The following is a 13,395-nucleotide window of genomic DNA, read 5'->3' on the forward strand; positions in this document are numbered from 1 at the left end:
GGATCCATAGCATTCCCTGCCTCCCTGCTCTAATAGGTCAGGTAGATGTGACCGGAAAGAAACATTGCCTCAGATAGCCTGGTCCCAAGCCATGAAGGGCTTTAAAGGTGACAACCAGCACCTTGAATTGCACCCGGAAGCAAATCGGCAACCAATGCAGCTCCTGCAGGAGAGGTGAAACATGTGCACAAAAACATGCAGGCTGCTGGAGCTTCTGGATACTCTTCAAGGGCAGCCCCATGTAGAGCGTGTGTTAGGAATTGATAGTCACCTAACAGTTGGGTTGGAAATATATAAACCAGGATAGACATTCAATACTGTCTCTTTAAGGGAATGCTAAAATTATAATTGGGTGTGGTTCCTCAAACCGCCATAAGATGGAGCCAGAAACCTGGGTTGTTAGTTCTGTTGTTAGTTGCTAGTTGCTAGATGTTCTGATGGTCAATGTTCTTGGTTCCTGCATTTTTCCCTATTGACTGTTGCTGATCGTCGTTCTTCTTGGATTGCTGTGAATCTATTTACTGAACTGTTTATGACACTGGACTTTGTTATTTGGATTATCCCTGGACTGAAATACTGACTGCTTTAACCGTGTATGACTTGGACTGCTTGTTGGACTTTGCTTAACCGTTTACTGGAAGTAAAACCTACATTTTACTATTCAGTGTATCTGTGTGCTGGTCATGTGTTATTCAACATCACTCTCACTACGTCTCCCAGTGTGCACTCATTCTCCTAATGGGGAATTACCTCAACAGCGTGCTGCAATAATCAAGACGGGAAGTGACTAGGGCATCAGTGACTGTGAGTAGGGACCATTGGTCCAGGAAAGAACATTCTTATTATGGAAGAGAGAAAAAGTTTGCATTCACTTAACCTCAATTCACCCATTTTTCAAAGTTTTGCAAAATCGCATCTTAAGGTTCCAGGAGCCCATTGTGTTAAGCTTCCTTCCTTTTTCCTTTCCCTCCCAACAAATCAAAGTTAATACTAGCCAAACTTAGGAAATATTTCTGTTATGACCGTTCCTTAATCTGGTAAAAGTACTTTGTGTAAACATAACCTTAACTAGCTATGATGTTAAGTGTATCTTTTAACCTAAGTGATTGAGGGTCTTCTTTGAATACAATCTAGCAAAGTTTTGGTCTTCCCAAATCTGAATAAGGATGGGGTTCAATTTTTTTGCACTATATCTTTTTTCTTCACTTAAAACCTTTGCCATGAAGCAACCATTTAGCCTTCAATCAGGCTTTCTTTGGTTTTTATTCCTGCTATGTAAGCCAGTTTGTGGAAACCTCTGAGCCCAAAATGCAAGTTCACATTAAAACACAAACACTCCTTCCTTCCTTCCTTCCTTCCTTCCTTCCTTCCTTCCTTCCTTCCTTCCTTCCTTCCTTCCTTCCTTCCTTCCTTCGAACAATAATCAATTTTCCCCATCCCATAGGGGAAATAAACAGATGAAAAGCCCACCCAATCATGCTAATACATGAGAGAAGAACTGATGCTTTTTAAAAAGGCTGGTAAGATGGGAGCCATACATATATTTAGGTGTCATGACAGAGAAAGTCCTCCTGCTGCTAGAAGACCTTACTTAAATTCACAGGACCAAGAGTGAGTCGATTCTGCCAGATCTTACAGAACTGGCAGAAGCCAGAGGAGGAGGGAGGTGGTCACTCAAATAAAGATAATAACCAACAATTTGAACAGCATCCAGAGGCACATGGAGACCTTTTAGAATTCTGCCTTCAAACTTGTTCCTTTAAAATCAAATGGAGACATTTGTGACCAATTTCGCTTTACCTTTCAATCCTCCCTTGTTTCCAGATTATGATTCTATACAGATGCCATGCACATGAGCCACATTGTAACTATAGGACAATGCTTTTGCCATGAGATGGGTCATATTGAACAAGCAACCTATTTCCCACCAACTAGAATTTACCATGGCTCCACATACTCTATTTAATTGGGCATGTGTGTGTTTTGAGACTGAAATGGCATCTTGCTACTGTTATCAGAATAACTACAGTAGTCCAACTGGCTACGGCTTCCAAATATTTGGATCAAGAAGGCTCAACTGATTGGAAATGTTTAATATTTACACACCATTACATTAATACGGGAGGCTCAGAGCAAATTCTGAATCCAGAAAAAAAATTGGATGGGCAGGTTTTGGTTAAGAAGCTTTCAGCTGTATTTGTATTGAAATTTGGAACACTTTTGCAGTCTTGCTTCTGTAATTGGGATTCCTAAGTTGATGTAATAGTCCCCACGGCAGTAGTATGATTTGTTATCCGATTCTTATCATTTTCCAGATGATGCCTTTGCTGATCTAATGAATTTTCGGAGACGAACACCCTGGCTTGCAGAGTTGTTTAATTCATTTCTCTTAGAGGGTCGTGGCTCTTTTGTAAAGATTGCTGTATTCCCAATAGGCACTGAAGACATTTTTGGAGAGAAGAAAAAAGAAAAAAAGGATAGAGTTACCTGGGCTCAAAAATCTTATTTTACAAATAATGACTTAATTGAAAATAAGATATAGCAATAGTTAGCAGTGTGGTGCCAACCATTCTCTAAAGGGCACCTGCTCCCTTTCCAAATGAAATGAAGTAAAATAACAAATGTTGTGTAAAGTAATAAATGATGAAGTTTGCTGAGAAAGGAGATGCTGATTTATGGAAACACCTGCTTAGTATTCCTAGAAATAACATGTTATTTGCTTTTTTTTACTTTCAAACTGAGCCTGTTTAACCCCGCGGGGATTTTCTAGTGGTTTCCATTGAAGTATAAACCTTGTACTTGTTTAATTTTTTCTCAGTTCATCCAAAGTTAGCTAGGTATTGCTACTTACTGTGATTTCATGAGATTTAGGTGAACTCACACTAAATGTTATATCATAATGAAAAGTACTGAGCAAGAATGTTGAAATCTTAGGCTTTCTCATTTGAGATCTGTTGGGTTTTCATTACAATCTACAATTAGACTGCAGGTTTTTATAGCCTTGCAAGATTTGGGGAAATTCTTAGGTGGAATACTTAACTCCTTGCATGAGATCACACAATTCATGTTCAAGACACTTCATGTCCCAAGATAAACTTTCCCAATCTGATTGTCTTTTAGATGCGTTGGACTGCAACTCCTTGGCTAACATGACGGTATTGAATGGGAATTCTGGAATTCGTAGTCAAACACATCTGGAGACATCTGTTGATGAAGGCTGATTCAGAGTAACATCACTCAAGAGGTGATTCTGAAAGTGGACCAAAAGTTTAATAGGGAGGCATTAAGGAAAATAATTTATATAACAAATATTTTTTGTTATAGAATGCTTCCCCTCCAGTCAGTTAGAACTGAGGAAGGTTCTTGGATGAAAAGTGGAATGTTCTCAAAGAAAAACACCCACAAAAGTCCAGGTGCCTCTTGAAAAAACAACTCTGGGACACCATGACCTGGATAACTGAGAATCTCCATAGACCTTTGGGGAAAAATGTACAATTTTATTTTGTATTGTATTTGTGAATAAAGAGACAGTTTATTTTTCATCTACACAAAACCCCTTGTCATTTTCTAAGTAGGATAGCTACTGGAAAGGTTAGAAAATGATGGGAAATTAATATGGGAGAATAAAAACATGAACTTTCCAAAATGAGCAACTCATTTTTTAGTGGTTGGTAAGAGTTTGTTGCAGGTTATAATTAACAAAGACCAGAAAAGGTCCTTATCAAAAATATACCTCCATGGCTGAAATCTTGTCTTTGTAAAGGGCTGAGAAAACAGAAAGATGCATAGAAAGACACCAGAACAATTATGCAAAGGGATAGTTAGTAGTAGTAGTAGAATTCTTTACTGGACACACAAGGAATTTGTCTCTGGTGCATAAGCTCTCAGTGTACTGTACATACAAGCAACAGGTGATAAATCATGATCATAATCATAATGCAATCATCATAAATCATAAGATACAACTCTCAGTGATAGTCAAAAGATACTAAATAAGAGCAATCAACATAAATCATGAGATACAAACAACAAAGCTATAGTCGTAAGATGCTAAACGAATAGGTAATAGGAAAGATGAGAAGGATAATAATAATACAGCCCTACTACATGGTTTGATATCCTAGGTCATAAGACAATGTGGGAAATAGTTTTCTAATAGAGGAAGCCTGTCTAATCTATATGGTGTTTTTGTTTTGTTTTTTTGCTAAAAATCAGAATGGGTAAGCAAGACAGAAGCACATGTACATTAGCCATAGATAAACCCTTACTCAGAACAAGTACCAGCTGCTGAGGAATTGTATTAGAATTATTGCTTGCTGTATGGGGCTACTTTTAAAGGACAAAACATGGCTTAACCCAGGGGTTAATAGGAGCCAGATTACACCAATCCTGCTTCCCTTGCATTACTTGCCAGCTTATTTCTGGCTTCCCTAGAGTGTGATGGATTTGACCTTTTAAAACACGAAACATTTTGGCATCAGGTTATTTGAACAGCATCCAAAAATGGTATCAAAGTCCATTGCTTGAAGGTCATCTTCAGAGGTTTGGAGCTGCAGTTTGCTAAGACAGATCCAGCTGGGCAGCGTTTGATATAATACCGAGCTATGGGATTTCCAACTCAGAAATCTCGGTTCTTTGACTGTCTTTAAATACTTGCTTGGGTTCAGCATCCCAGATTTTTCTTCTTTATGGATAACTTCATTAACTAGTTTTACTCTCCCCCCGCGCCCCTAAATGTTTAGGGGTTTAGTCCATTGCTGTGCTTAGAAGTCACCTTCTAAAAAAGGCTTTCTGAATGTTAATGGTCAGAGCAATTCATAAAACGTAAGTTTTGTTTGCAAAAAGGTAGGAAGTCATTGCCAAGTTTGACTTGGCAATGAAAATGGGCATTTCTTTTGCTTGGAGGGAAAACTGCATTATGCATCCAGCTAAAAACATGGCTTGTTACTGGCTGGAGACTTCTGCAAGCAAAGCCATAAAACCCGGTTTTCACATCGTGCTGGCCCAATGATTCGAAACGCAATTTTATTTATTTATTTATTTAATTTATTTTGTCAAGCGATTATACGATTACAGGTATAAGCATAGACCTAGCTATGAATACATGAAATGGATACATATAAGAAAAAGAAAAAGAAACAATGGGACAGGGATGGTAGGCACGTTGGTGCACCTCTTCGGAAAGGGGTGAGGTCAATAGTAGACAGTCTAAGGTTAAAGTTTTGGGGGTTTGGGGAAGAAACCACAGAGTCAAGTAGAGTATTCCAGAGATTGACCACTCTGTTAAATAAATAAAACCTGGTTTTCACATCGCGCTGGCCATAAAAAAAGCAAAATAAATAAATAAATCAGCAAACAAACAAATAAACAAACAAATAAATATTAAAACTGATGTTCAATGCAATCTCCCACCAGGCAGCTTTCAGAGGCAGCCACTCTGGCATCAAAGTTAATAGCCACTGATCTCTTTGACTTCCAGGAGCTGGTCCGATCTTTTTTGTCTTAAGACAGCCATGGTGATAGCCAGCACCAAGTACAGAGCTGGCTAAGTTTTAAGTACCAGAATGCAGCTTTTGTTCTTTATATGTTCTGTGAAGTGAATGTGAAACGAATTGATGATTTATGGATCTGCTGAAAAGGGATTAAATAAGGGTCTGAAGTGATATTTGTAATAACAAAGAGAGGAGAGAAAGCAAACTTTTCTTTATAACTGTTGAAAAGAAGGTCATATATTTATTTTTCTTGATTCTTGTTCTTTTAACTAGTCTTTCTCTGCTTTTCTGCTTTGCTTTTTCACTTTCTTTTTCCTTCCTTCCTTTCTTTGTCCCTCCCTCCTCTCTCTCCCTTCCCCTTCTTTTCTTTTTTACTCTTTTCTTTCCTTTTAATTTTTTACTTATGTACAAAATTTCAGTATAAACAATAATAAAAATAAAAATTCATTTTATTACTATTACTAATCATTTTGGTTACCATTATTGTTTATATTGAAAATTTGTACATGGTACCATACCCAAAAATCTGGGATGGCACTGGGAAAATCTGTGCATTGACCAAATTTCCATCTATCAATTACAAAAGACCCACTGCTTGGGGCTCACATATACTGTGCTGATATATTATAACATCTTAGGTTCTTGAGAAGAACTCAGTGTGTATGAAGGCCAATGCCAGTTAAAGAACTGGCAGCTGTGATGTTACACCTGCGAACTGTGTAATAAAAAGGAATAGCATCAGCAAGATGTACATCTTATCTGCTTCCAGACCTTCAGAGAAGCAAACCATTACCCATTAAATATTTGAAAGCATGCCTGAGTGAATAATTCAGTAATGATTCTCAAATACATCAGCTCAGATTTTTCCAAAAAAGGCTGATGGTTAAGTAAGTCTACAAAGGCTAATGGTTAAGTAAGTCTACATCAGGTTTACTAAGAAGCACTTTCAAAGCAGTTAAGAATAAAATGAACTCAGACACACTAGGAAAGCTGCTCCAAACTGGCTTAGTAGCATTGCTTTTAGGACAAAGGGCCAACTTTAACATTTGTTGGTGGTGGGTCAGACATCAAGTTTTATGTGAGGGAACATGCTAATTGTGGGGATGTGGCACATATATGGCTGAAGTCAATAATTTCTGTATTATCCCTGAGTTGTACCCACAGCTGCTGCTGCTGCTGCTGCTGCTGCTGCTGCTGCTGCTGCTCCTCCTCCTCCTCCTCCTCCTCCTCCTCCTCCTCCTCTTCTTCTTCTTCTTCTTCTTCTTCTTCTTCTTCTTCTTCTTCTTCTTCTTCTTCTTCTTCTTCTTCTTCTTCTTCTTCTTCTTCTTCTTCCTTCTTCCTTCTTCCTTCTTCCTTCTTCCTTCTTCCTTCTTCCTTCTTCCTTCTTCTTTTTCTTCTTCCACCCTCTCCCCACCTCCTCTGACTTCTTGCAAGATGCATTCTATCTTCCAATCTGGGTGTGAACAGAATGATGACCCCAAATCACTCCCTGGCTTCAGTGCCTAATGGAAGACCCAAACAAATGTCCTCCCCATTCACAGTCCAGGAGTAAAAAAGTTTGTCATGAAGCACCACTATCTGGAGTCAAATAATTGTATAAAATATCAGGTAAACCATGCAAGTTAAGTATAGGCTGGAGTTTTATGGGGTTTTTTTTCATGTGGCTCCTGAAGGATGCTCTTCAATTGTCTTTTCTAATGGTATGTTATGTTTTTTATTCTTTGGCTTTAATATTTATATTTAAGTTTGCTACTTGTTGGTTTCTTATATTAATAATAAGGATATTATTTCTTATATTAATAATAAGGATATTGTAGAAGATCAAGAGAGGTGCAGACTTTACTTAAAAGTTCAGAACAGTCATCACTTTCTGTACAACCTGTCTTTTCCTTATGAGTTTTAACTTAACTGGTTTCCTGTATTTAAATAATACTTTCTGCATCTATATTTAGCAAAGCAGAAACGCAGAAATGGAATTGGTCATTACAGACTGCTTAAGGCCTCTCCACCTTACCTTAAATCAACTTCATTTGGGGATTCCCCCCTCCCTTTCTTTATCTGGTGCTCTTAATAGCCACATAGCAGTGCATTTAACTAATTAGGAATTTAAACAACTGTTTTTTTCCTGCACAGAATTCATTGGGTTTCTACATCACTGTTAGGTTTTGTCACATTAATTGGAGGTTCACGATAGGTTGACAGATTTAGACCTGTGCCATCTTCACCCAGATGAGAACTGCATAATTCTAATACATCTCATCCAGTTTTTGGGATAAGTGGAACTTGGTACATTTCCGTGGCAATCTCTTTTTAGATCCCAATCCCCACCTATTACCATAATTGCTGGAAATAATTAGAAGGGGAAAACTTGCATAAAGACAGCAACGCTGGCAAACCAGACATTTCAGTTCAAATGGTGCACAGACTCTGGAAACGGTTGCAAATGGAACAGAATAATTAAGTGTTCTGGCAACATAAAGTAGACAGGCAGTGATTTTTTTTCCCCAAAGAGAAAAAGTTTGCTAAGTATTTCAAGCAAAAATGTTGAGATTAAATGACAAATCTATATAAATGTTTACCTTTAATAAAAAAAAAAAAGATAACTCCAAAACAGTGGTGGGTTTCATTTTTTTTTTATTACTGATTCTGTGCTCATGGCTTGGTAGGCATGGCGTGGCTTGGTGGGTGTGGCTTGGTGGGCATGGCAGGGGAAGGATACTGTAAAATCTCTGTTCTAACCCCACTCCAGGGGGAAGGTTACTGTAAAATCCCCATTCCCTCCCCACCCCACTAACCTGCTTTCCAGCTCTGTTCTCCTGTGCAGGGCAACCAAAGAAGACCCAGCCCATCAGCTGGGACTCAGGAGGCAGAGAATAGATTGGGGCAGGGCCAATTACAGGTGGTATTTGTTGGTTCTCCAAACTTCTCAAAATTTCCACTACTGGTTCTTCCGAACTGATCAGAACCTGCTGAATACCACCTCTGCTCCAAAAGGTACCATTTGGGTGGTTGCATTGAGTATTAAATCTTAAAATGTACCTTACTTGCATTTCCTGATTATCTATACTGGACCTCTTATCATTATCCCAGCTGATATGCCAACGATGTTAGATTAAGATAAAGGTCCTCTTATAACTCACGATCCATGATGACTGGATTATAAATTAACATCTATCAAATTATGTGAAATTTCTTTGTTTCTCAAATTTATGTAGCTGTCCATCTCATAACAGGTGACTCTGGGCAGCATACAACAAAGCTAAAAACAGGTGGTTAATAAATACTAAATACTTAACATTGTAGCGGATGCCACTCAGAATGACAGCCATATAAATTTGTAAATATATTTACTATGTTTTATCAATGGGAATAAAGTGCAAAACAGAAAAAAAACATACATCCAGCAGTAACAACAACAAAATTGTGTACAAAAAAGGGAAAGAAAAGAAAAAACCTGACCCAAACATCCAACATTAAATATATATAAAAAAATCCATCCTGTTGGATGCTGAAAAAAAACCCTGATAAATTCTTCTCCCCTTTCCTAGTAAGTCTGCAAATAGTTATAAAATTTCTCATTCTTATTTAATAAAAAAATTAATATAGATAAATATTTCAGATGAGGAGTTCTCTATCTAATAATCAAAATGACCTAACATCTAATATACATCAAAAGGGAAAGGGAAAAAAATATTTTTATGGATGGCCATATAAATATGATAAATAAATAAGTAAATAAATAAATAAATAAATATTACAATCATTAAGAGCCACGGTGGTACACTGGTTAGAATGCAGTACTGCAGGCTACTTCTGCTGACTGCCTGCAATTTGGCAGCTCGAGTCTCACCAGGCTCAAGATTAACTCAATGTTCCATCCTTCAGAGGTTGGTAAAATGAGAACCAGATTGTTGGGTGTTAAGTTTGGAAAAAGAGAGGCTGAACCAGAGCATGAGTGCAACAATACTTTATTATAACAATAAAGGGCTGACCGTGCTTGCCACGCCTGGAAACTGGCTCGCAGCAATCAGCAACTGGTGGGACCCCGCAGCCTGCTTTTATAGCTGGCTGCTGGGGAGAACCAACCAATGAGTGAAGGGAAGAACGCCCACGCGAAGTGAGTGGACCTGAGTGAGAACTCTTAGAGTAACTCAGGACATAACACCCCTTCCCCCCAGATGCGAACACGCATAGTCTCTGAGGTAGGCAGGAGGTTTATGTTGGCGTCCTGAACGGCGCAGCTCTGGAACACTGTCTGTCCGTTCGGGGTCTGCCTGGGAAGGCAGAGCCGGCAAAGTGTCATCAGTATGCCCCTCGGTTCGGGCATGCCCGGGGCTCGTAGGGTTGGTCCCTGGGGATGTGCTCCCGTAGACTGGATCGGGTTGGTCAACCGTCTGGGTGCCGCTGTCCGTGTTCGGGCCTTCGGAATCGGTTGCTGGTGTGAACTGGTCGCTGGGCATGATGTGGATGTGGGGCTGCGGATGTGGTCTCCCCTCATTGTGTGACTCTGGATCCCTGCTGGCGAGGGTGCTGTGGCGCCTCCGCAGTTGGTCTATGTGCCTTCTCCAGACGCGGCCATCCTCTAGTCTGACCCGATACGACCGCGGTCCGGTGATGGCTACGATCTCGCCCGGGATCCACAGGGGGTCTCCAGCGAAGTTCCTCGCGAATACTGGCTCCTGTAAGATAAAATGTCTAACCCCCGATGTGGAAGCGAGGGGAGAGTCAGGGCAATATTGTGGGTGGAGTCTGTCCAATACAGTCCTCAGGCGCCTGCCCATCAGGAGCTCAGCTGGGGACTTATTGGTGGTTGAGCAAGGAGTTGAGTGCTGGCTCATCAGGAACCGCGAGAGTTTGTGGTGCCAGTCATCCCTGCTGAACCTAGCCAGGGCTTCTTTAGTGGTCCTGACGGCCCTTTCAGCCAATCCGTTACTGGCAGGATGAAATGGGGCTGTGAAAATGTGGCGGATGCCCAGGTTGGCTACGTAACGGCTGAACTCGGTCGATGCAAACTGTGGGCCATTGTCGGAGACAATGGCGTCGGGTAGCCCGTGCGTTACGAACAGGCGTGTTAACACGTTGGTGATTGCTAGTGTGGTGGTCGTGGATAGCTGTGCTACGTCAATCCATTTAGAATAGGCGTCCACGACCACTAGGAACATCTTCCCATGCAAGGGGCCGCCAGGTCGATGTGAATTCTGGACCAAGGAGCGCTGGCGCTTTCCCATCTAGTAGGGGTGGCAATGGGGGGAGCAGGACGGGATTCCTGGCAAATGCTGCAGGAACTTACCCAATTGACAACGTCCTCGTCGAGACCCAGCCACCACACGTAGCTGCGTGCTAAAGCCTTCATTCTCACGATGCCAGGGTGTCCCTCGTGCAACGCTTCCAGAACTCGGGTACGCAGTGAGGTCGGGATGACCACTCGAGTGCCCCATAGTAGACAGCCCTGCAAACTGGACAACTCCTGCATGCGAGTCTTGAATGGTGTGAATTTGTTTTCAACATTGCCCCCTGGCCACCCCCTCCTCACCCAGTCGAGCACCTGGGCGAGCGTTTGATCTGCCTTGGTTTTAGCAGCAATGTCAAGGGCAGTGATGGGTAGGTCCAACTGGGTGATCTCGAAAATCGCGTGGACAGGAGCAGGGTCTTCAGCTGGAGCCGGCAAGGGGCAGCGACTGAGAGCGTCAGCGTGGGACAGTGTTTTACCCGGGCGGTGTATAAGTCTGTATGAGTAGGCTGCTAGGAAGAGGGTCCACCTTGTCATCCTAGGGGAAAGGACTTGAGGGGTCTGTTTGTCCCCGGCTAGCAGGCCCAGGAGGGGCTTGTGGTCCGTGACCAGCTCGAAAAAATGGCCAAAAAGAAATTCGTGAAATTTTTTCATGGCTGCAACAGCTGCTAGGGCTTCCTTATCGATCTGGCTGTAATTGCGCTCCGTTGCAGAGAGCGTCCTTGAGAAAAAGGCGATGGGAGCCTCGGCGCCATTGGGGAGCCTGTGACTTAGTACCGCCCCAATTCCAAAAGGGGATGCGTCTGCTGCCAGCACTAGAGGGAGGTTAAGGTCGAATTGAATAAGTACCGCCTCTGACGTGAGTAGTGATTTGACGGCGTGAAAAGCCTGGTCTTCTTTGTGCCCCCAGTGCCACGGTGACTTTTTATCCAGTAATCTGTGTAGGGGTTCAGCTACTGATGCTTTATGGGGCAAGAAGGATGCGTAAAAGTTCAATAGCCCCAAGAAAGCCTGTAGTTCAGTTTTGGAGGTTGGAATGGGTGCCTCGTGGATTGCCTTAACCTTGGACTCCAGGGGTGAATGCCAGAGGCGTCAATTTTATAACCCAGAAAGTCCACCTGTCTAGTGGCAATGGCACATTTTTCCTTTTTCAACTTGAGGCCATGCTGTCTGAACCTCTCTAACACTGCTCGAACTCTCTGGAAGAGTTGGGGTCTGTCCCTGGCCGAGACTAAGATGTCGTCGAAGTAGGGTACTACACCAGGAGGCCCTGCAAAATCCGCTCCATGAGGGATTGAAAATACCTGGGGCAACACTTACGCCAAATTGGAGACGCTTGCACCGGAAGGCACCCTGTGAGTGACAATGGTCTGGAGTTCCGCTGTTTGGTTATCAACAGGGAACTGCTGATATGCTTGAGACATGTCCAATTTAGCAAAAATGCTGCCTGGTTCGAATGTGTGTAATAAATGCTGAATGACAGGCACCGGATAAGCGCTAACTTGTAAAAATTTATTGATTGTCGTCTTGTAGTCCGAGCAAATTCTCAGGCTACCGTCTTTTTGAGGGTGTGACAATGGGCGTCTCCCATTTGGCGAAATCTGTTGGCTCAATGACCCCTTGTTTTAACAGTTTATCTAATTCTGCATCTAGTTTTGGCCGAATAGCAAATGGGACCCTACGCGGTTTTAGCCTGATTGGTACTGCCTGGGGGTCAACCGAGAATGAGATGGGGGTACCGTTATAACACCCCAGCTCCTCGCTGAACACATCTGAGTAATCAGCGAATAAGGAGTCAGTGTCTGAGGTTGAGACAGCATGGACTCCTGTTAGCCCTAGGCCGAGATGGGGAAACCAATCGAGCCCCAATAAGGTGGGTAGATTGCCGTTAACTACCACTAGAGGTAGGTGACCTTTAAAAGCTTTAAAACTGACAAGGAACTTGCCTCTGCCGATTACAGGAATGGTCTTCCCTGGTAGTCCTTCAGGCTAAACTGGCATCTCTGGAGCCGGCTAGTGGATAGGCTTGGTTGGAGCCTCTTGAGGGTGTTCCATGAGATAATTGAGAGCGCTGACCCCGTGTCAACCTCCATGCGGCACGGTTTACCTTCTAGGGAAACGGAGAGAGAAATTTTACTAACAGTGTGGCCAGTGTGCTTGGCAAGGTGGTGCGTGCGACAGTTCAATACTTGCCTCTGTGGTCCCGAGTGCGAGGGGGTGTCTGTGTGCTGAGCTTTGGGGGCTTGGCAGACTCTCGCGATGTGCCCCTTTATGGCAGTTATTGCAGGTGGCTCCTTTAAACTTGCAGGTGGCCCTCTGATGAGATCCCCACAGGCTAGGCACAGGGTGATGTGCTTGGGTGGACCGATGTTTTCTTGTTTGGCTCCTACCTGTGGCCGCGGTCGTTGGAGAGGCGGTGGACGCTCATTTTCATCACTGACGGTTTCTCTGCTACCACCTCCTCGGAGTGGACTGGAAGTGATGTCAGCTTGGCGCTAGGGCCCTGGATCTCGGTGGCTGAGTTCATTGCCAGCTCAGCTGCCAAGGCCTCCTCGACTGCTTGTGCGAGGTTGAGGTCTTTTTGGCGAGAAGGCGCTTTGCAGGTGGAGGTCCTTGACCCCGCAGACTAGTTGATCGAGGAGCATGTCCTCCAGGTAGGTTCCAAACCCACAA

General features: G+C 42.6%; 1 long non-coding RNA gene across 1 annotated transcript in view; it reads left to right on the forward strand.

Annotated features, from left to right (window-relative positions):
- Positions 1-3,641, forward strand: part of LOC148127229 (uncharacterized) — a 78,744-nt gene extending 75,103 nt beyond the window's left edge. Inside the window, exons 3-4 of the long non-coding RNA XR_015742114.1 lie at positions 3,121-3,244; positions 3,325-3,641. This is a non-coding gene — a long non-coding RNA (uncharacterized LOC148127229). The remainder of the gene's footprint in view (positions 1-3,120; positions 3,245-3,324) is intronic.
- The last annotated feature ends 9,754 nt before the right edge of the window (positions 3,642-13,395 follow it).

This window comes from Pseudonaja textilis, chromosome 2, assembly GCF_049901715.1.
Source record: "Pseudonaja textilis isolate UNSWEBS1 chromosome 2, rPseTex1.2, whole genome shotgun sequence".
Taxonomy (NCBI): Eukaryota; Metazoa; Chordata; class Lepidosauria; order Squamata; family Elapidae; genus Pseudonaja; species Pseudonaja textilis.